Here is a 23742-nt window from a genome sequence, read left to right as displayed (position 1 = left end):
GTGAGTGAGTGATCTGATTGCTTGCAAATCTTTGGGGATTTGTGCAAATCCTCAACCCCTTACAGGCTGAGCCAAAGGATCCTTATTTGTCCCTAATGCTCCTCAAACCGATTTTCATGGGAGTTCATTTGTCTTGCATAAGTCCCGTTGGAGTGCTCGGAGCTTAGCAATGTTCTTGGACATATCCTATTATTTTCAGTGAAGCTTGCACAGGAAGGTTTCCCGGTGCATTGGCTTCTGATCTTTTCAATAAGGTTTGCAAAGGAGAAGCACTCAATGAACTCTCTCCAGGCATGATTCATGCTGCGGGAACACTGTTGGGCAATGGAGCTTTTACAAGAATTCAAATATTTTCAAGAGTTAGCAGAATGGTCCCGCACATATACGTGGACACCCAGTTTCTCTCACGTATTTCAAGTCATCTAATTACAAAAACAAGGCTGAGAACATTCTCCAAGCTTCCTCCTAGTGTTGTTCTAAAAACTACACAAAGCATATTTATGACTACGTTACATGTTTTAGTTGGACACTTCCAGATCCAAATCTTCTGTTTAAAATGGATTTACTCACATGGAAGTTCAACCTAGGCCAAGAGAACACAATTGTTTGAAATGGAATAACAACCATGAACCTAAACTTGGAGTGTGAGCAACTGCTGAGATTCTTGACCCTCAGAGCAGAGCCTCATGGGACTTTTAAAAAAAATTGGAAACTTGTCCTGAGCATTTGCACATAAGCAGGGTGCAACCCACCATTTTCTGTGGTTGCAAGCCTGCTGGAAGACCTGACTGAACAAGCAACGCAGGAGAGAGCACGGAGTTCCACATTTTTGTTCAAGCTTGCTTGCTTCCTTTTCGATTTGGAATCCTGATCCAAATCCATCTGAAATAAAACAGATGACTTCAGCTTTGCTGTCAGGTTAGAAGAAGCAAATGTTTTACTGCTGAATCCCCAGAATTTCCAGAACTCTGGGGAATGGAGTTTATTCACAACTCTTAAATATTCACGAATTGGAAAAGTGACTACAATCCCAGCATCCCACAGTTTTCATTTCTTGTCTGCCAGCTCCTATACAACTCACCTTCCTATTGGTTTTATGAAGCGCTCTTATACAAAATCAGGCTATTGATCCATCTAGCTGAGACATTATTCTGACAGGCAAAGACTCAACTGAGTTCCAGGCAGGGATCTTTCCCATCACCCAGTACCTGAGGTCTTATAAAATGGTGGCGCTAGGAAATGAATCAAGGACTTTCTGCATTCAAAGTAAATGTTTTACCACTAACCTGTGACCTATGGCCTAGACCAGTGGTTCTCAAACTTTAGGGGGCTTTACTCCCTAAGTAAGTCTTTGTGGGGGAGAGGTGAGGGCAGCAACGCAATCCCCAGTATCACAGTTTCCCCAGCCCACAGTAAGTAAAAGCATCCCCCTCGCTCCCCTTAGCAATGTGATCCTGGGAAACGTGTCACTACCCTTGCCCCTTAAAGGGATAGGGGAAGCTTTACATGAACTGGTAGGTCACGACCCACCAGTTTGAGAACCACTGGCCTAGACCCTTACAGTGGAACTCTCGATATGTCTACTCAGAAGTAAATCCCATCACGTCCAGTGGCACTTTCTCCTAAGTAAGTGTGCATGGCCTTCGTTTCTGCTGTGCTATATTAACTTGGAAATACCTTTCCTCCTATGATGTTTCAAGAGTGAAATAGTAATATCTATATGAACTGTATCATCAATGACCATAATACTACCATGTAGCCTGCCACATTTGGCAAGTACACTGTGAAGTACAAAACCTGTCACTTGTTGGTGGAGACAAAGCATCAAAAGGCACATCATGCAGGAAAGTCTGAATAGGAAAGGCACATCATGCAGGAAAGTCTGAATAGGCTTGTGTTCTAAAGTAAAAGATAATTATTTAAGGACAATACTTTTTAGTTAGAGATTATGGAAGTGAATCCTGCAGTTAGTCATTCTACCTATATGTCTCCAGTTCAGGAGGAAGGGAAAGCAGGAAGTAAGGCTTAGGAGTTGCACTCTGGGAACCCAGAAAGCATGCATTATCTGAAGACAGAAAAGACACACACAAAGAGCGAGAACTCTTTGTGCCACTACCTCTGTCTGCCTAGTCTTACGGGTCCCCTGCTGATCCAAGTGCAATAGCATTGCTTCCAACATACCTTACATAGAATGTGTCTCTTTTGCAGAATTTATTTGGAGTGTGAGGTTGGGTTTTTCACAACTCGGAGGTTACGTAGGACTGTGCAGGTTTGGGATCTCTTTGTGGTACAAAGCATGATCTACCATGGTTACTCATCACTGCACTAGGAAAGGACATGACATCACTTTTCCACACAGGGGTCATTTTAGAAAGGTCTTTTGGAGGGAAAGCTAAGAAGGAGTTCATTGAGAAGACCTGCAAAGAAGTCACTTGCATTCCTCATTCAGCAGGTTACAAATGAGGACAACTTCAATTTACCATTGCAATCACGTTCCTTTTATAAAACAATAAAAAAACTCTCCCTTCTGCTCCTGAAACAAAAGCATCCAGATCCCAGGCAAATTTTGCAATGGAAATGGATGGAAAAGCTGAGAATTACTTTACTAAAGTTCAGTTCACCAGAATTTTGTGTTTTGTTATTGCTGTTTCTTACTTGTGTTTCTCTAGATGTGTGGGTCTTGGGTTTTTTTGTTTGTTTGTTTGTTGTTTTGATTGCTGACTTCTTACTCAGATAAGTTTTTATTTTTGTCTCAGAGGAACATTCCAATTCTGCAAAATGTGACAGCGGTTGCCATTCTGAAAAACTGGATGTTTGAAAAAAAACAAAAACAACCCTGCATGTTTATCATTTGAAAATACCCTAAATAGCTATGCATTTTGTAGTAAAACTGTAGAAATCTCCAAGCTTCAGCATTCAGCTTTAAATAGCCTAACAGCACCTGCTGTGTGATCAGCAAAGGCTACAACAAAGATGGTAGTATCTCCTGACATTTTTTTTCCCCTGGAAATGACAAATATATATTTCAAGCATCTTCTTGGTGCCATCTCTTTCAAAGCTTTCAAGCACATTTCAAATGTGTGGAAGGGAAAGAGGAGAACTCACATTGTATGATTTGCTTATATTTGGGATGTACCCTAGGAATAAGCGGATATACCTTTGCTCTGGATGCTTCCATTTTTTCACCAGTTAGCCACCTGTTATGATCACACAGCCTGGCTTGTCCCTTTCCAGAGAATGGGCAAATACTAGAATGGGCAAATTTGCATCCAAAGGCTCCATGTGTCTGGACTGCAAAAACTGGGTATGAACTGGTTTCCTTATATACATTCCTTTCTGATTTGTTTCATGGATATTTCTTTAAAGCACCCATTCATTTTTTATGTATTGCTTGGATGCGCTCTCTCGGTCTTCGAATGCATCATTGGCCTCCATCAGCATTGCAAGAAAGCTCCATCTCTATGTGAGGAAAATTCCCTTTGGTGACAGCAGATGCCAACAAACAGGGTAGCTCTGCTGATGCCAATGAGGATGCCAATGATGACAATGGCACACCCAGTCCCAGAGAACAATAGACTTTGGACTTCATAATTGGATGACCTCAGAAGATCTCCTAGGCACATATGGTTATATGATGTTTACATTATGTAGCCAAACTGTGATGCTCCGTCATTCAAGCAGCTAGAGCCACAAAAGCCACAAAGGGAAGTGCTTGACAGAAGTGGAAGAAGGAACAATTTGAATTTGGCGTGACAAGACAAAGAAGATGGTGCTCTGAGCCCATGCATGCATCTTTCCCAACAGAGAAGAGCAGCTCGTTGCCAAACTGCCAAATTGCTAAATGTAGGTGACATGAGAGAACATTGCAATAAACAAACACATGAATAAAAGTGTGCCATGTGGAGGCTGCTTTAGAACTGTTGATCTGCTTTGTTGGGAGCAGCCTGCTCTCAGAGAAATCTTCTTTCCCAATTCTGCCAAAAAGTACATTAAATTGTGGCTGTCTTGGTATGGTAACACGAAGCTTTTTCATGTGATGGGTCACTCCAGATGAATTGTTTGTTATGCAAAGGCAGCTTTCAGAGCACATTATACTTGCAATACACTAAAGCAGTGGTTGTCAAACTTCCCGGGAAATTTACTCCCGGGGTAAGTGAGTCTTTGTGGGGTAAGTAAGTCTTTGCAAGAGCAATGAAAAAGGAATCTGGTTTAATCGTGCTTGCAACTTTCACTGTTTAGAAGCTGTGGGGAGTCCTGCAAGCGCTCCGTGGTGCTCCCCACACCCCCTGGACCCTGGGAGCACATATGTTTTGTTAAAAAATAGCAACCCCTCCCCGCAGGGGCGTGATCCTGGGGATCGCTTTGCTGCTTTCCCCTGCCCCCACCCCTTAAAGGGAACAGGACATCATTACACAAGCTGGTGGGTCACGACTCACCAGTTTGAGAACCACTGCACTAAAGATTAAAAGTAAAGCCCCCCCCCCCCCCCAAGCCTAGTTTATCTGACTCTAGGGGCAGTGCTGATCTCCGTTTCTAAACCAAGGAGCCTGTTGGCCATAGACAGTTTCCATGGTCATGTGGCTAGCATGACTAGACACCTAAGCGCATGGAATGCGTTACTTCCCACCTAGGTGGTACTGATTTATTCACTCGCATTTTTACATGCTTTTAAAGTGCTGGGATGGCAGGAGAAGCATTGGGAGCTCCCCGTGTTGCACAGATTCAAACTGTCAACTTTGTGGTCAACAGGTTCATCGGTTCAGCAGTTTAATCTGCCACACCACCACGGTCCCATACACTAAATATTGACCTCCCCCAAAACATTTTTGGGAGCAAAATATGTGCTTTTCACAGGGATTTGAAATGCCTTCCCCCATTTTTGCAACTGTCTACTGCAGCTTTAGCACCAGTTCCGCCCAAGCACACCTTTTGTTAGGAATTCTCAGTCACTATGGGGTTCTGACCAATCAGGGAACACAGACTGACTATGATATGGCTAAGCAGAACCTGTCTATTGCTTACACTCAGATGAGAGTGGGGAGGAAATGCATTTCCACAATACTGAGGCAAACAGCATGACACTTTCTGTCTTGGCATGCACAGAAATTTATCTGCTTGTCCTCATAACACAGAAAAGGAGCATCAGCTTGGTTGCCTTGGCACTGTGTTGATATTTTCCCTGGCTTGATGGTGCTGTACTGTGAGAGCAGGCAATGAATAACAATAATATTGAACATTCATATAATGCTTTCTTAACATGCAAAGAACTTCATGTGCGCAAAGCTTTCTGAGTGTGAGTAGCACATTCTCCTAGTAAGAATTCAGGGCAGAGGTAAGATTAATCCACTTGATGCTGTCTCGGGTCTGCCACCTCTACGCCATGAGAGCAAACACAAAACCCCACCAAAATACTGCCATGAAACCTGGAAGTGTGGAACTTCTAATTTCATTGGCAGCGCAAACTCCTGCGCTGCCCCTGTACATGAAACTGGAAGTCCTGAACTTCCAAGTTGGAGTGCAATGTGGATGGAGTAAGATAAGCTGGGAAATTAAGGTGGCTGTGAAGTGAACAGGAAGCAGATCAGTGGCCTTGCATTGGCAGTTGGCTAGATTTGGGTGAACATCACCAACAGACTTGGGTAAAAGGCACCTCTAATTCACTGCTCCCTCAGTTCTCTTGCAATCAGCCACCAATACAACCCATTTCAGGTGGCTGTGCGGATGGCTCTTGCTCTGCTAAATACATGAAAAACCACCACTTTCAAAGCTTTTTCTTTGCCCAGCTAGCGGGATAAATGATGCCTCTCACAAACCCTTTTTGCACTCTTTTAAGATCTCCCATATCACTGAAAGGAGAGCAATTTTCAGAGTGTGCAAAAATGTTTGCAAAGCTCAGCCCTCTATATCTAATTGAAATGGAAACCCACAAGAGAGTAGGTGACAGGCTGTCATTCAAGGCTGAGATAGATCTAGAAACCACACTTGGAAACAACTTCTTTTTTTTTTAAACTTATAGAGATCAGGATTCATTTCTTTGTGGCTAATGATTCTACAACTCTGTCCTTTTTAACCATTGATTTACAAGTAATTCCCGCTTAAAGAGACGGATGCACACAAATAGTTGGGAAGTTAAGACCTTTTGGCCACAGCATTAGGCAATGTCAATGTTGCTTAATATAAACAATGACACTTTAACTTAAAACGAAAACACTGTTGAAAACAGGGATCGGTTTGATTTTTTATTTTTGGATCAATTTCTATACCTCTGCAGTACCAAACTTGGCAAAGCCCCCTATTCGAAGAAGAATGATATCATCTGGTTGGCCTTTTCCCACTGCAAACAGTAAATCTTGAAATCTGGAGAGAAATTTTATTTGGTTATTCATATTGTACTGCAGCAAGAGGTTACAGCACATGTGCCTGGATTTATTAACATCAGCTGGAAAAAAGATGGTATTGTTTAAAGGCAAGTATTCGAGGGTGGGGGGAAGGAGAGCGACACCCTGAAGTTTATTTTTCTCCATTTACCTGCTTCGACAGCCCCGTGAATATCAGTGCAACTGGCATGGAAGCATGTTCAGACACAGTGGCGTCACTAGGATTCGCGTCACCCGATGCGGGAGGCCTGCGCATCGCCCCATGCAGTGGGTGGTGCAACACCCCAGGGGAACATCGCCCTGTCCCCACTGGTTTTTTGGCAGTACCTTTTGATAGAACACAGATATTTCAATGTGGGTTGTTTCATTGCATTCTGCATGAAATTACACATTGATTGATATATAACATGATGGTCTTATTCCTCCAAACTCTGATTTTAGTGATTTTGAAAACTTGTCAAGTCACACACACACACACACACACACACACACACACACACACACACACACACACACACACACACCCTGTGTCAACTTACTAACACCTTACTGCAGCAGTTCTCATACTTTTAGCACTGGGACCCACTTTTTAGAATGACAATCTGTCCAGGACCCATTGGAAGTGATGTCATGGCCAGAAGTGACATCATCAAGCAAATTTAAAAAAATAATTATAAATAGTTAAATTAAAATGAAAGAAATAATTAAATAAGGGGGAGCCAGCCCTGTTCCACCAAGTGAGTTTTCTCTGTAGTCTGCCTGCAATAACCCACCCCAAAAGAATCAGTGATCTCTTCAGCCCTCCATAGTGCCCAGTTCCAAGTCCTTCTATTTCAAGCACATCAATACAAAGACCCACCTGGCTTTACAAATCTGAGAGCCCAATCCTTTTCCTGTTTACTCAGAAGTAAGTCCCATTAGAGTCCGTTGGGCTTACTCCCAGGAAAGTGTGGATAGGATTGGGCTGTGAGGGAAACTGCAAGTGCAAAACACCAGCCAAGGCACATCTGCCTACTCATAAGTAAAGGTGATCATGAGGCTGCTTCACTTCCCATAGGGCTCCATACACTTGCAGCTGGGAGGGAGGGACCTCCGCCTCCAGTGTTTTGGGGGGCTGCATTCATTGGATCAGGACCATTCTGAAATGGAGTCCTCTCAGCCTGCCCTTTTCGACGGAGCAAGGCAAGGTCGCCTACTTGCAAGTAAACGCGGCCACGTGGCTTCCTTTCCCTTCCCATAGAGCTGAATACACTCGCAGAGGGGGAACCTCCTTCTTGGGTGCTTTTGGGGGGCTGCACTCATTGGATCAGGACCATTCTGACTTCCTTGAAGTCCTCTCAGTCTGCCCTTTCCGATGGACTAAGGCAAGTGCGCCTACTCACAAGTAAACACGGCCATGTGGTTTCACTTGCTTCCCACTCTGAATAGGGACCTCCTTCTTGGGGGGGGGGCTGCATTTACTGGATCGGGACCATTCTGGTGTCGTTGGATTCCTCTCAGCCTGCCCTTTCCGATGGACTATGGCAAGTATGCCTACCGGCGAGTAAACGCACAATACGGCTCACTTTCCATAGGGCTCCATGCATTTTTCCCTTCTGGTTTTTTGGCCATAACTTTTGAAGGAAAGGAGCTCTCTCAACGTGGTGTTTTGCATTGTGTTCCGCTGGCCATTCTGCATCCAAAGGTGTATGGCACGATACAGTAGCTCCTAACAGCACAATTTTAGCGCGTCACCTCCCAGCGCATCACCTGGTGCGGCCCGCACCCCCCACACCCTCCTAGCAATACCACTGTTCAGACAGCTGTTTGATTCTCTCTCCTTCCATTTCCCCAACAACGCTTGCTGCTTGCCATGTTGGCTTTGGGGACTGAAATGTAAACTCAGCCTCATGGGGTTAAATTACAGTCCATTAGAAATGTCTCATTTGGAGCCAACGAAGTCAATATAACACACCAATCACTTAGCCCCCAAGGATATCTTTGGTTGAACACAGCAAGAGGATTGACTATTATGCAATGGATAAACAGCTGACTGCGTGCATCTTGTGGTCCCTTAAGCTGTTGTGTTTTTATGTTTTCCCAGAGCCCAATGGCTTTTTTCCAATAGTTAATTTGTATTTGCATTTCTGAGGTTGATGTTGTTTGGGTTTGGCTTTGTTGATTCATTGGCTGCTTTTCCTAGACAATGTCCCCATTAGACTCTTCGTCCATTGAATGACTGTTTCTTGATGAGACCCAGGTATTTCTACGTCAGATCATTCAAGAGGAAGCTAGAAGCCTGCATTTGGAGAGGTGGTTTACTTTGCATGCTTTAGCAAGCTACCCCTAGCTATTAGAAAATAAATATTTTCTCTTCTCTTTTTAAATCCAGACGTATTTCATCCTACAAATCTGTACACATGTCTTATGCTCTACATTAACTTGTTTACACAGTCTTTTTTTTTTTTTTTTGGCTTTGAAAATCTTATATGGGACCTATGCCTAAGACCTTGGAGAACCACTGCCAATAAATGCTGGGAGGAGCCTGCGCACTGGACCAGCTCTCTAAAGCACCAGGAGCAGCCATTTTCTAGTTGCTCCAGGAGGCCTATGCTGCACTCTCCCCAGCTCTGCATGGGAGAAGAAGAGGTGAGTTAAAAAAATATTATTGAGGGAGTGTGTGAGAGAGAGTGTGAGAGAGACTGAGCCTTATTTATTTCTGGGCAAGGGGGGGACTGCGTGTGGCAGAAACTGAGCTTAAGGGGGAAGGGAGAGGAAGAGTGAGTGTGTGTTGCCTCCCCTGGCCTGGATCTCACTGCACGTCACTGCTATCTAATGACTTTGCTGTCCATTCATTTGCGAATACTCCCATTTCCAATAGGAAACAAAGCAGATGGATCCAGTGCTCTGACCCAGTGAACAAAGAGCTGGATGGAGATCTGCCAGCAACCTATTAAGTAGCATTGTTGAAATCACTGTCACTCAGGTTCAGTTCCATACCTGCAAAAATGCCATTGCACCAGTTGCTGGGACAATGACACCAAACAAAATATAGTATCTCATTCACTCCAAAGTAGAACTAGAAAGCCCAGGAAATGCTGTACGCAGACATTAACAGTTGTTTCAGTGGTTTAAGAAAGCAAGCTTTTTAGAAGAATAATTCCTCTTCTCCATGACCTTTCCCATATTAATTAAGCCTGCAAGCTTCTTCATTGCCCCGCACAAGAAAGGCTACAAAGCACCTAGCAACGGAATCACGCTATGTAAAGGATACACAGCAGCAGTTGACTGGGGGGGAAAAGCAATGAAACAATATTTTCCTAACGCAGATGGAAGAACCAGTGCAGCTTTGATATCCCCAACATACATTTTGAAAAAACAAGAGTTTTCTGTAGTTGCTTTCCCTGTAGGAAGGGCCGGGGCCTTCCTACTCTATGTACCCTCAGGCTCATTACACTGTCTCTAATCCCTCTCCATGCAAAAGTCATAAGTAAGTGTAACCTGCTCTGCTTTTACAAGCGGAGCAATGATTAATTTGGGACTCCATCTTGTTGGTGCCAGGGGAGCAGGTGTTCAGGCAGATGGAAAGGAGAGAGAAAGTGCTCTGCCAGTTTTGAATGAGGCACAGGGGCAGGGCCACTTCAGCCGTTGTGAATTTCTTACAAGAAAATCACTTCAGGATAGGACAAAGTATCAAAGCAGATGTAGATTTTAAAAAGAAGAGGATAACCTACCATTTTAAAGGTAGCCTATGCTGTCCCCCTTCCCGTCTTTTCCCTTTCCTCAAGTTACCCAACCAATAAGGGTTCCTGTAATAAGGGTTTCACATAATGAGATCATGTCACATTGTCACATAGCTTATCACTTTGGGTTGGGACTACCTCACACATTCCCAAACTTACTGGGGTCATGGAACCCTTCTTTCACGTTGGCTTCTTCTTCCTAGATCTCCCAGGTGCTGCCATCTAGAATCACCTGATCCAAGATGGCAGCTTCAGGGAGATCTAGAAGAAGAAGCCACCAGGATATCCCACAGAGCTCCTATGAATTCACCATGGTGCCCTCAGGCACCGTGGTGCACAATTTGGGAACCACTGGATTACCTGGTGACCCCATGAATCCCATTCAGCATGTGGCCAATGTCCCCAGTCGCTTTAAAAGCCAAGCTCAGAATTCTCAGGATGGGACAGACAGAACAGAGAAAACCCCTTCAGGTTTGCAAGAGGTGCCTGTGTAAGTGTTTGGACCTGTATTTACTCTTCAGGATTGCTTTAAAAGGTACCCCTGAAGTGCTAGACCCAGATGGATCAGAAACTGCAGACACTTTTCAGAAAAGTTGCACTTTCAGTTTCATGCACTCACTGTTTTTCCATTGACTTAAAAACAATGAATAGGTGAGTACTTAAAAGAGTCCAGACATGCACTGTTCTTTTCATGTATTTCTCAATGATATTGCACATGGGGTGCATGCTGATGGAACACATAGTATCCAGTGTTGCCTTACGCATGAGTGAAATCATTTGTCCACCTACTAGTGTCTCTCATCTAATAGGGACTCTCCAAAGTCTCAGGCAGAGTTTTACCCCATCTCTGCTGTCTGAGACAATTTTGCTACAGATTCTTGTGACTGAACTTGGGCTCTTCCATGAGCACAGGATCTTTTCTGACACTGAGCAGTTGTCCCTCTTTCCATGGCTTTCCACGTAGGAATTCTGAGATTTTTCAAGCATCTATTTCCTCATTACTTTCTTCTCTACAAACCAATCATGCTCCACTTGGCATGTGGAGTATTAGATTGATCATTTCCATACCTGCATTATCTGCAGCCTGAAATGGGAAAAAAAGAGTCATGATGAATGCTGAGATCAGTAACTACCAGCAAATAACTTTCAAACGATATGGCACCTGCTTAGCCAAGAGGATCCTGCTTCCAATTCACATCAACTCTACACTCAGATATAAATGTGCAAGTCATTATCAGCTGGTATTTCAGCTTTTGAATGGAAATCTATCCCAAAGGAAATATATCACAAATATTTCATATCAGCTACATAAATCCAGAGACAGGTCCTTTATTGTTCCTTGCCCTGCATTATGGATGCTATGCTGTTTAAAGGAGTATGTGCCCAGTCTTCTGTCAATACTTTTATTACCTCCACAAAGCTCTCATTATTGGAATTTCCAGCATTCCGTGCTCTAGGCTTATTGCTTCATGATGAATCGGAGATAAACAGTTAAGTGCTAAATGGTTGGGAAGGAAGGACTTTGGCAAACTGTGCATGTTCTCCCTTCCTCTTTGAAACCCCTCTTCAAAATTCCCGAAGCCATTGGCTTCACTTCTTGGTCTTCATCCTCATTTGTAGCTAACTCTAAATACGTGCATCTCAATTTACTTACATCCATTCCATGCTACTCACTCCCTCTTCTTCATGATTGCCTTCTTCCTGGTCAAGCTTACATTGTTAGCTTGTTAGGGGCAGGGACCTACCATTTTGGTTTCACTTAAAGAATCAGTTAAGTGTTCATGTACATTCATTGCACCATTTAAATAATACGGTATATGATAAGGGCAGGGACACCCTCAATGCAGCTATCTGAGCCCTTGGATTAGACCACCCACACCCCAGGGTGACGCTACCTGAGGGGGGCCCCCACTCCAGAAGGACAAACCCACTGCTGAACCCAGCTTTTAAGACTGCCCAGCAGCCAGGAGAGTCTCACAATGATAAATGTTAATGCACTCCTCTTCAGCAAAAATGCTCTCAAAGTCATCTACTTAACAAATTAAAAAGATGGTTCCCTGCCCCAAAAATATTCCCAATCTTGAAAAAGACACAAGGGGACACATTGGCAGTGTGGCTGCCAATAGCCATAGTGTGGCTGCCAATAGCTAATAGCCACTGGGAGAGATACTGTGCTCAGATGCAGTTGCTATCCTTTTGCTAAATATAAGAGAGCCATGACTTTAAAAGCTGCCAGCAATGGGAACATTAATATTGTCCCTCTTTCATTTTTGTCCAAACATTGATAGAGAGACCAGAGGTTCTTGACTCAGGATTTGTTTACGCAATCTGTTATCCTGGTCCTATCCCATGTAATCACTGAATCAGCGGCTATTTGGCCACTCAAGACACAATTTTCTCCATATTACTGACAATTAATGACCCTCTGATTCCTACAGATCCCCCAGGCCAGTTTGTCTCATTGCATTCCCGTGGCCTTTGAAATGTGTTGTGTTCTCTCATCATCAGAATATTCCCCTTTCCCTTGTGGATGCAACATCATGCCTCAAAGCCTTCCAGCCAGTGTTGCTCTTCTCATGGAAAAGCACCGTTGGGTTGACTTATTTTTAATCCTTTATGCCAGCAAATAACAAGATCTAGACAAATAAAGTGAACAAAGTCCTCCGTAACTGACTGTGAGGAAAGAGTTGACATGCACGTCTTAGCAGCTTCCATCTCCCCCCCAGAATGACGGAAGACCAAATTCTCTCTAGTTTACACTGGCACGCAGCATCTTTGGCTCAAAACCACAGAAGAGATGTTTTGTGACTGTATGGAAAACTGCAATATATGGAGGGCTGAACATTTGGCAGAGATATAAACAACAAATTAGGAAACGAAAATTCTTGGAGAATCTCCCTGATTTGTTCCATTTGGATTTGTAGAAGGCTGCTTGGAAGGAAGGGTGCTACAAAAGGCATGTTGAATGGTGGAGATGTTTCAGTATGCTTGATTAAGATCTGCATATGCATTCTCATTTACGTACATTGTATCATCAACTGTTACCCTGCATGTGCCTTATCTCGTCTGATCTTGGAAGCTAAGCAGGGTCAGGCCCGGTTAGTACTTGGATGGGAGACCGCTTGGGAATACCGGGTGCTGTAGGCTTATACCATAGTCTTTTGAGACTGAAGGTTGCCAACCATTCGTATCTTTTGTGAGTTGCTACAGGGCCGATCCAATGTGGGCCTTGCCAGCCTAGTGCTGGCACAAACTGCCACAAACATGCCGTAAGGCACACTTGAGACACTCACTGCTGGGCCAGTGCCAAAGCAGGCTCAGTGCAGGCCCTTGCTGAGCCAGCACTGGGTAGAGGATGGTGGTCCAGGCAAGGACCAGGTGGTGGAGAGGTGAGTCTGGGCAAGGGGGAAGTGTTCTGGGGCAAGGGAGGGTGGGGGAAAGGCGTGGAAGGGGAGGGAGCAGGGCCCTGCCACTGCATCCTAAACCCCCTCCCGGCCTGGGAGATCTGACCTGGGTCTCCTAGAATCTGCACCCGCTCAACAGTCCTTGGCACTGGGAAGCATCAGATTGGGCAGTAAGTCCCCAGGAGAAGGCTAAGCAAGGCTGGCTTAAAGCCAGTGGGGACCAATTGGGACCCGTGCCAAAAGGACCCCTGTACTAGGATAAAAATAAAATTACTATTTTTACTAAATCATTTCACAGTCACTAGAACAAGTAGCTTTGGTAACCGTTTACTTTTCAAAGGGAATCTACACAGTTGTTCGTTTATGTGTAGGCTTACTTATATACCATTTTATCTTAACATGTGCTTAGATCCATTTGGTCCATGAACTCACATGCATGTTTTAAGCATACATCTTGATTCCTTTCTATTCTACCTTAGAGATATAAAGTCTATAATAAATTTTATTTATTTTATTTATAGATCTCGAAGATCTACAGATTCTAGTATGGCAATTGTTTGTTAGACGTACTGTCTGTCCAAGCAAACTCTGTTAAATTCAGATAGAGCACTCAGATACATGGTAAAGGGTCATGTCCTAGAAAGCTATTCCCAAGTGTGCAAATTGGACAACAAAATTTATCTAGACAGAGTGAGCTCAGAGTCAAATGTTTGTCCCACTCAAGGTAAAGCCTGGGAACTCACTGCATAGGAAACTGTGTTTGGCCCAGTGAGTACAGCAGTGGCCACAAATTACATGTGCACGCAAGACCACCTTATCACTTCCCTGCTGCCTATGGGTGACCTGAGGACTGGGCCCTTAGTATATTTCCATCAGCAGCAACTCAGATACAGCTTTGTTTAATGAAATCTTGCACCCTTGAAGAAGAACATAGTGTGAACATTATTATTGACAGGTTCTGGTGACCTGTCCTTTTCAAATGATAATTCTGAGTATGTACCACAACCTTATCTTAGTTATGGCTCCTTCTGTAGCCATCATATAACATGAGCACATTTTTTTTTTTTTTGGCAGCCCTCTGTCCTACATTGGTTATTCTCTACAGAGTTTGTCTAATGCAATGAGATCTTGCCTCAGGCAAGTACATTCCCACCAGTGCAATCTCGTCTCCTGAAAAGCCTTTGAGGTAGCCTGGGGCTGATGTAACTTCTTTGACCAGTTGGTTAGTCTGTTCTGCGCAAACGTTCGCAGGGAAATAGATGCAACTGGTGGAGGCTTTCAAACTGAGTGAAGGGAGACTCCACAGATTTATAGGAAACACAGGATAATGCTTCTCATTATGAGAGGCACTTATGACAAATGATATCAAGCGGCAGAAAGCCTTATAGCCATGCTGCGGTTACTTTTGTTGGGTGCCAGATGTCATAGATGCGACATCTACTTAACAATGTAACTAGAGCTTGTGGATTACCTCCATGTTAACATATTGGGTCAATTCAAACATCTATATGTAAACAGAGTGGAAAGCACCCTTTGCTTACTCTCCTAGGAGATATTTAACCAATCACTCTTTAACTTCCAGTACAACATCACTGGCAAGTGCAATATTTATCACCCGCCTGTGAAAACAACTCCTTAAACCTGGAGTTCACAAGCTAAAATGTGTGCCTTGATCTGCAATTATTCTTTCTCTTCAGTGCTAACAATCTGGAAGGAGCTGTCTGAATAGTAAAGGGCAAGGGTGTCTCTGGAGAAGTCAGAGTCTCTAACATAGCTCAGTAATATTTAATATTGATCAGCATTCTTTTTTTAGTGTTGGACAAGTAATCACCACTAAACCAGCTCCTTGCAAATGAACAGAGGATTTCCCCCCTTTCCATTCAGTTTAGTTCTCACCAGCAACGTGTTCAAGCTGTCCACACACTTCAATATCTCCATATCAATTCTACCTTCCCACCAACAGCAGGTGACTGTGTAGGCAAATTGGGCTCTCTTAGAATTCAATTGGAGATAAATTTAAGATAAAAATCATGTTTTAAACTAGTCAATCAGTAATGTGCTTGCAGCTCAGCTTCTGTGATAGGTGATGAGCAATTTTTAAATGGGCTCATGTTTTGAATGAAATTAATTAAAATTGAAAATAAGCAATTGTCAGTCTTTCTTCTCCAGAAACACAGAGCTGATTTATACTTCCTTTAGTGACAAATGTTACATTCTAAGGGTCAAATTTCATATGACACCCAAGGCCCAGTGGTTCCCAAACTTACAATGCCCCCACAGCCTCTTCTTCCTGGCTGAGCTGGGCTGAACTTTCATGAGATCCAAAATGGCGGCACGCAAAACTCTGATATTTGATGAGATCAAGATGGTGGCACCCAAGTCTTATGAGATTTGGGCACCACCATCTTGGATCTCATGAAATCTTGCAAGATGCCAGTGTCTGGGGAGAACATGTAGGAGGGGCAACTGGGGACATCCATGGTACCCCTATGAGTGTGCACGATGCCCTAAGGAAGCAATTTTCAACCAGTATGCCGCAGCACATTGGTGTGCTGCGAATGGTCTGCAAGTGTGCCACGGATGTTTGGGGGAGGGTCATTTATCTGTAGGGCCATTGGGGGATGTGAGCCCCCCCACCAGCAGTGTGGCATGCCTTGTCAGTTGTAAATAAAATAAAAACAAAAACCAGTGTGTGCCTTGACAATTTTAGCACCTTGTCAGTGTGTCACAGGATGAAAAAAGTTGAAAATCGTTGCCCTAAGGTGACACGACACACACTTTGGGAACCCCTGCCCAAGGCCTATCCATGCATGACGCTGTACCAGGTACAGGAAAACGTGGAAACATGCAATTGGATTGGGGCAAAAGTAGTCCAGCCTTTTTCCTTGGGTAACATGGATGCGCTTCTTCTTACCCTGACATCCACACCCTGGTGAAAATTTTTGCAGAACAGAAAATGACAAAAAAGGCCTTATTTTGCAAGGACAAAAATGCTGTGGCAGTTTCCTCCCCCATAAATAATTTCAGTGATAAGTGCATGAGGAGATATCTTGATTTTTTTAAAAATAGAACAGATGATTGACCTGCAATGTTCTTGAAGGCTTTGGGGAGATGTTGGGTTGTCACAGTGTGCACTTCTGTTCTTTGTGATGGTGCTCACTTTGATGTACATCAGCTCTAATTATTATCCTCATGATTATCTGGTGCAAAGGAATAATATAAATTGCAGAGTCATTACTCAATTGTTCCATGTGGAATACAAATGTCTTTCTTCAAAGATAGCATAGGAGTTAGTTAATTGCTCTGGAAATCCATACATTTTTACTCCCTGCTGTTGCAGGGAAATGGCGGTTTCCCAGCACTCAAGTCACAAAACTCTGTGGTTAGGGAAAATGCAGTCTCGCCTGACACATGCTTGGAACTCCATTGCAAGGCAGTATGAACTGTGCTTGAGCACGTATCATGGACACTTCTTGAAGCCAAGGGGATTTAAGCAGCTTTTTGTACCATCACCAAAATAATGTTTGAGATCTGAAGTATATTACCCCCTTCAGATGCATAGTGGCCAGGAACAGACATGAATACCAACAAAACAATTTGCCATGCTGAAAAAAAACACCCACTCCTCTCATGTATTTTTATTGCTGAGATTAGGATACCAATATAATATACAGTGGTGCCTCGCATAACGAATGCCTCGCGCACTGAAAAACTCGCAGAATGAAAGCGTTTTGCGATTTTTGGTGACTCGCACAACGAATTTTTATGACCTGTGCTTCGCAAGACAAATTTTGTTTTGTTTTGTTTTGGTTTGTTTTAAGGGGAGGATCTTCATGTCAGTTTATGATCCCGTCCACCCTAGTAAGGGGAGGATCTTCATGTCAGTTTATGATCCCGTTCACCCTAGTAAGGGGAAGATCTTCATGTCAGTTTATGTAAGTAAGTCCCATGGTGCTTGCTCCCAGGAAAGTGTGCACAGGATTACAGCCTTCAAGCTCCCCACTCAGCATCCCCCCCATTTTTGAAATCCTCAGTACAGTATGTATGCCTTTAAAGAGCACTTAATAAACACTTTGTAAACCAAATTTGACTTTGTTCTGACTTCTTGCCCATAGGAACGCATTAATTAAATTTCAATGCATTCCTATGGGAAAACGCGCTTCGCAAAATGAAAAACTCGCATAACGAAAGGACTCGTGGAACGAATTAATTTCGTTATGCGAGGCACCACTGTATCTGTTCCAGCAAAAGATGTAACTCATTGAACCCTGTCACGGGTTGAGCCCCAGTCCTGACAAGTAATTTACTGGCTGCATAGTGGCAGGCCTGAAGCCTCGACCAGAGCAAGCCAGCACAGCCCCCTGGGAACTTGGAGCTGATGCAACATCGGGTGATGTGCATCATGTGACATAATGTGAGTGTGTGAGCGTGTGACTGCACCTGCATAGTCAGCATGACTGTGCAGTATTTCCTGCACTGTGATTGGTCACTAGAAGTATAAGTTCCAGCAGGGGCAAGCAAAGTTGTGGGAGATGCAGAGTAGTGTTGAGCCGGAGGCTACGTCCGTTGGAATTGAGAATTGTGTACTGTATGTACTATCTGGACATTGTAAATATTTTGTATATAGTAAAGAAGGAGTGTGGTGGAGAACTTCTGCCTTTGAGTCCTTCTTTCTCGCCGGGAGCAGAGAGCGCTCCGAAATTGGGAGATAGGCACACAATAACAACTGGGCAGCTATCTGCGTGCCATGCCGTTGGCGGAGCTCCAGCAGCAGCAGATATCGGAGCGGAGTCCCAGCGGCCTGAGCACAGCAGCTCGCAACAAACCCCCTTCCCCCCAAGGAAAAACAATCAGAGGAAGAAAGCAGCCATCCTTCCTAGCACAGTTCTTTCTTAGAACCACACTGTGCATTTAGGACTAACCCTGGAACCATGGAAAAACTGAATAAGATTCTGCTTCACTTCCACTGAAAACACCTGGCAAATCTCTTTTGAAACCTGCACCCAATTCCTGTTGTACACAACAGGAGAGCAAGCACGGTGCACAGATACAGTACATGGATGAGTTAAGAATGAGAAATCGTGGTCCACGGTTTCTCGCTTGGAACCCTGCCATGTGAAGTCAGGAAAGAAAATAAATCAATGATTAGTAAGTTTGCTCCGGGATCCCTTGCTCGGACCTTTCGTATAATAGTCATTTGAGTGATTGTCGAGGTTTAGGGAATCAGTGCATCAGTGGGAACAGCGGAAGCAGGGAGCCAGAACCGTACAATGAAGACTATTGAGAAGCCTGAGTGTGTAGCCTCAAAGGAGAGACTGTGTGCAGCACAGGGAATCCTCAGTGCGCTGCAGCTGCAAATATATTGTCTCACTCCAAAAACCTGGGGAGAATTATATATAGGTTAGGTCTCCTTTTAAATGAAGCCGCATCCTGTGGGAAGCACCCGGCAACGTCATGGCTTTGCAGGGCTCCGTCAGTGATATAATCAGAGGATAAGGCTAGTCTTGTTTCCGTTTTCTACTTCCACTGCCCCTCCCCATACCCTTCTGTTGCATCCTAGATGACCTGAAGTCAGCACCACTGGTGAATTTCTAAACTGAAAGGCTTCAGGACCTGCACCTGGAAGTGTTCCCAAACTGCAGATTTGCTGGAGATGTTTGTATGCACAAAGAGGACAGCATTTTGCACAGGTGCACCAGCCACTTATTGTTTTGGAGCCAAGTACTGTTACAACAGCCTGGGATTTGATACATTTTCAGCTCTAGTTTGAATCAAACCCTCTCCAATAAACCAAAGTATTTCTTCCAGCAGTGACAGCTGGTGCTCCCAACTCCGGGGAGTGCAAGTTTACACCCATTAGAACAGACCATCAAGTCAGCTGTATCATCCTTCCCCTCCATTCATCTTAAATGTTTGTCCCACCCTTGAAACAGCACACCGGCCCTTTTGTAGCCTAAACTTGGTCACTCAACTTCTTCTGCTTTGCATGTCAACAAAGGAAAGATAAAAGCAAATAAGATGCATGCTCTCTAGCCCACATGCTAAGCCCCTGGGGTAAAGGTTTGGCAAAAGCACATCCTCCGTTTCGGCTTCTAGAACTCTTACAGGCCAAGGAAACATTTCTGACTCAGAACCCCAACACGAGCTGGCCTGGGTGCTGAGGCATTGTGGGCTGCTGGAATAAGATTATGAATTTAGCTTGGAGAGAAACCACTGGAGAAAGCCACATTTGCTTGCTTGAGGTTCAGAAGGGCCCAGAGAAAGTGAAGGTCCTGTTCAGGAGCTATACTTTCCCTAGTAGTAGTAATTGCAGAGATGACTGCTGACTCATAATGCGTATGGTGCAGTTGAGTGGCTATGTGTGCACTCTGAATCCCTGGTTTCCTTCATGCACACAGCAAACCCTGCAAAACACTATGCAGTTTTTTTTCAATAGACTCTAGCAGTTTCACTTCTCCGATGGTATGTGACTTGGTTTGCCTGTTCAACTCCTTGGAGTGTTTTGGTTCACTGCTGTATTTGATCTCTGCCTAAGGCATTGTGATCTGAATAGTGCAAAGTGCCACAGTTCCCAGGGCATGAACTGCCTTTCTTCACAATAGAACATTGGACAGAGAGTTCCATGCTCTGACTTGGTTGTGCTCCTGCTTCAGAATCCATCCTTCACCTGCAGTGAAGGTGCCACTGTCCTTCTCTTCTCTGCTTTTCCTCTAGAACAGTTTCTGCCATGGTAGGAGTCTCTAGACTGATGCCAGTCACAGGTAAAATGCCTATCTCTGTAAAGTTTCACATGTGCTCAACCACATTTCAAAGCCTTTATCACATGCACTCGTTCATTTGGTTGCTTCGTAAACAGACCAATCATGCTCTCGCCTTGGTTGTCAACTGCTAGCAAGTTACAAATGCATGCTAATGGGCTGACATGCATGGTAAGGACATTTAAACAGGGCAGATTACACACATGGACAATAAAGTTAGCTCACATCACTCCTATTTGGGCCCAACTTTTTGTGAGATTGTAGCAAGGTTGGAGGAAGAAATAAAAAGATTCTTAAACATCTCCTATTCATTAGGCCTCTCTCCTGTGTGTTAGAACATTTCTAAAATGCTCATATGTCCTTTTAGATTGATACTATGACCACTGTAATATCTGCATGTTTCTCTTTTATAAGTCCGAATTATTAGTGGGGGGAAAAAATCCTTTTTCTCTCCTGGAGAGTAAGGGAATGTTTGTTCTAGACCAGAATAAAAACAGCAACCAATATCATTGGGATGTAGTGAGAGTGGCCGCAGCAAATGCTCTTACTTAAGAACTTAAGAGAAGCTCTGCTGGATCAGGCCAAAGGCCCTTCTAATCCAGTATCTTGTTTCCCATAGTGGAAACCTTCCCTGAGAGGCCCACAAGCAGGAGAGAAAAACATCTTTCCAGTTACTGCTCGCCCACAACTGGTATCGAGGGGCACACTGCTGCTAAACCTGGAGATAGCACATAGACATCATGACTAGTAACCACTGATGGACCTGCCTTCCATGAATTTGTCCAATCACTTTTCAGGCCATCTAAACTAGTGGCCATCACCACATCTTGTAGCAATGAATTCCACAGTCCGATTCTGCACTGCGTGAATGCCTTCCCTTTGCCTGCAAGAAGTTAGCCTTCTTTCCATTCCCAGCAGCAGCTCAGAGGCCTCTTGCAATGGAATCTATCCACCAGCGTCAAGAAAATAAGACAACAGTCTTGTATCATTCTCTTGCCATGATATAAGGTTTTCCAAATATGGACAGCTGAAATGTTTGTATTACACTGTCCTTAGACTCCCTCTGAGTTATTAAACTGGGTCATAGTAAAGTTGGACAGCCGTTTCACTAGATTGGCAGCATCCAAGCAGCATTGGAACCATCCAAGATAAACCATTAAAATAAAAAGAAACACACCTTCAGACCAAATGACTGCAGGCCTGGACTCTTTTTTTTTTTTTTTTTTAAATGGACAGAGACTATGTGCCTTTCAAAGCTGCACCCCCCGCAGCAAGCAAAGCTACAGGTTTCCCCAATCCTTTCATCTCCACACTGGGAAAAAAATCAGATTGTAGTCACAAAGTCCCTGTTCATAACAATGGTGGAAATTCAGGCAGAGCAATATTTTGTGTGCTTGTTCCAAGCATAGATTAGATTAGTTGATTATTAGCATAGTTATTTCTGATAGCCCAATCTTGTGATCTGCCACTGTCAGGCCTGAACTGGTGGCACTAAAGCCGCACCACCCTCATGTAATGCAAGACTGCGGGCACAAGTGACTGAAGGCCCTGGGGTGCAAATGCAACATCCCAACGCTCCTCAGATAGGTCACGAGTGGTGGTGGTTCAGGGAAGGATCACAGGGAAGTTTGGCATGGGGGCAGGAGGGGAGGATCTTGACAGCACTAGTATACACTAAGGTCCTATCCTCCTTTCCCCACCCAAAACACTCCCTGAGTCTCCTCAGACGTCCACCAGCAAAATTGTTGGCCTAGGTTCAAGGAGAAATAAGGAAAATTTTTCCTGACCTCTCCCAGGCTGTCTGGTCCCTCCTCCCATAGATACAGCACAGGGTGCACAGAAAAATGCTGCAGCGAGGGAGAAATTCTGCCCAGGTGCAGCTTTGTCTGTGCATACAAAGCTATATGCATGAGGAGAATTGGCGCTTTAGGAGCATGTGGGCATGGTGACAGGGCTTGCTGGTGCACTCTCATTTCCCTCCCTGTGCATCTGTATCCCTGTGGAGATGAACATCTGCACAGGCCTCCTGTTTAAAGGCTATATTGATGCCCTTTTTTTGTTCCTGTGTATTGAGGATGTGGAATCTGTTCCCAGTTATATGACCATGGCTTCAATATCTCTGCTTCCTTTCCTTATCTTGCCTTAGGCTCTGGCCTAACAAGTCAAATATCAAAATGCCCAGGACTGCAACTCAACCCAATAATAGTGAGGCAGCCTCATATTATTTGCACAGCTGCTGCTAAGCATGCTTGAGCCTCTTATGCGCAAGTCCTTCTCACGCTGTGAGTCTGCATTACATACTCGGAAGAGAGAAATGAAGAGTGTAGAGGGTCTTGTTTTGTTTTTTAATTTCCAGTGTACTTCAAAGTTGAGGGAAGGAAGGAAGAATTTAAACATTAAAGAAGCCAGAAACAAAGAAAATGTGGATACATTTTAAGAAGGGCATATAAACATTGATTTCTACTTTTATTTCCTCCACGGCTTTCTCATGTGCTGAACTTATATGCATTATTAAGAGGATTATATGAAGTGATGATTGTGTGAAGAGCTTTGTAATTTGTTTTCTGTTATTTCTGTCATTCCTAGAACCGGTAGCCGTATCTAGGGCAGGCTGAGCCATGAGGCTTACTGAGGCAGGAACTTCAGGCCACAGATTTGCGGGGACTCTTCACCTCTGTCTTCCACCTCCACTGCTGCACTGCTCTCCCTCAGAGACATTCTAGCCGATCACTATCCTCTTCTCTACTCTTCCTTTTTCACTCTATTCCTCTTTTCCTTTTCTAATCAAAGCATTAGGAGAGAGGAGAGGCTGAAACATCCCCAGGTAAAGGGGGAGCAGCATTTGGTACACTGTCTTAGGGCGCAATCCAGAGGCACCCATGGGCCGGCACAAGTCCCTTAAGGAGTGCCGGCCTGCAGAGGCTGACACAAGCCGCTGTGCCGTGAATGAGTTCTTCAAAGAACTGACTTCCCAGGTTTTATTTCAGTAATCTGTCATTGGGGAAAGTCAAATTTCCAAACAGACCGTCAAGCCTCACATGTGCTCCCAAAGTTTATTGGCAGTTCACAGGCCTGGACAGAAGCTGTTTGAGTGAACCGGCTGCTGGGAGGAGGGGGAGGGATCATGCCAATAAACAAACCTCTTTGGGATGTCCGCCTCTTTGCAGCATCCCGAGGGTGGGTTTGGGTTTTTTGTGTATTTGAAGTAGAGTTTGTCTATCCAAGGAAAGCTCCATATCAATTTCAGATTTGGATGGAGACAAAGCCTTCTATTGTATACATGGAATGCTTCTAGGGTCTTTTTTCCCAGCCCACAACCCAATATATATATACTGTTACAGATTTGTTCTGCATGAACATATAATCTATGATCATAGATTAGTTCTTCTTCCAACCATACCTGTTTAAGAGAGTTTATTTTCTCATATGTTTACTAGGTGTTGATGCACAGTGAATTTATATGAAATAGTGGAGCAAATCC

At 44.0% G+C, this 23742-nt stretch overlaps 1 pseudogene; it reads left to right on the top strand.

Moving 5' to 3' along the window:
* The first annotated feature begins 13129 nt into the window (after positions 1-13129).
* On the top strand, positions 13130-13246 carry LOC136650346 (5S ribosomal RNA; annotated as a pseudogene).
* The last annotated feature ends 10496 nt before the right edge of the window (positions 13247-23742 follow it).

The sequence above is a fragment of the Tiliqua scincoides genome, chromosome 4 (assembly GCF_035046505.1).
Source record: "Tiliqua scincoides isolate rTilSci1 chromosome 4, rTilSci1.hap2, whole genome shotgun sequence".
Lineage (NCBI taxonomy): Eukaryota > Metazoa > Chordata > Lepidosauria > Squamata > Scincidae > Tiliqua > Tiliqua scincoides.
Note: the sequence above shows the minus strand (reverse complement) of the source record. Positions and strands in the feature narration are given on the sequence as shown.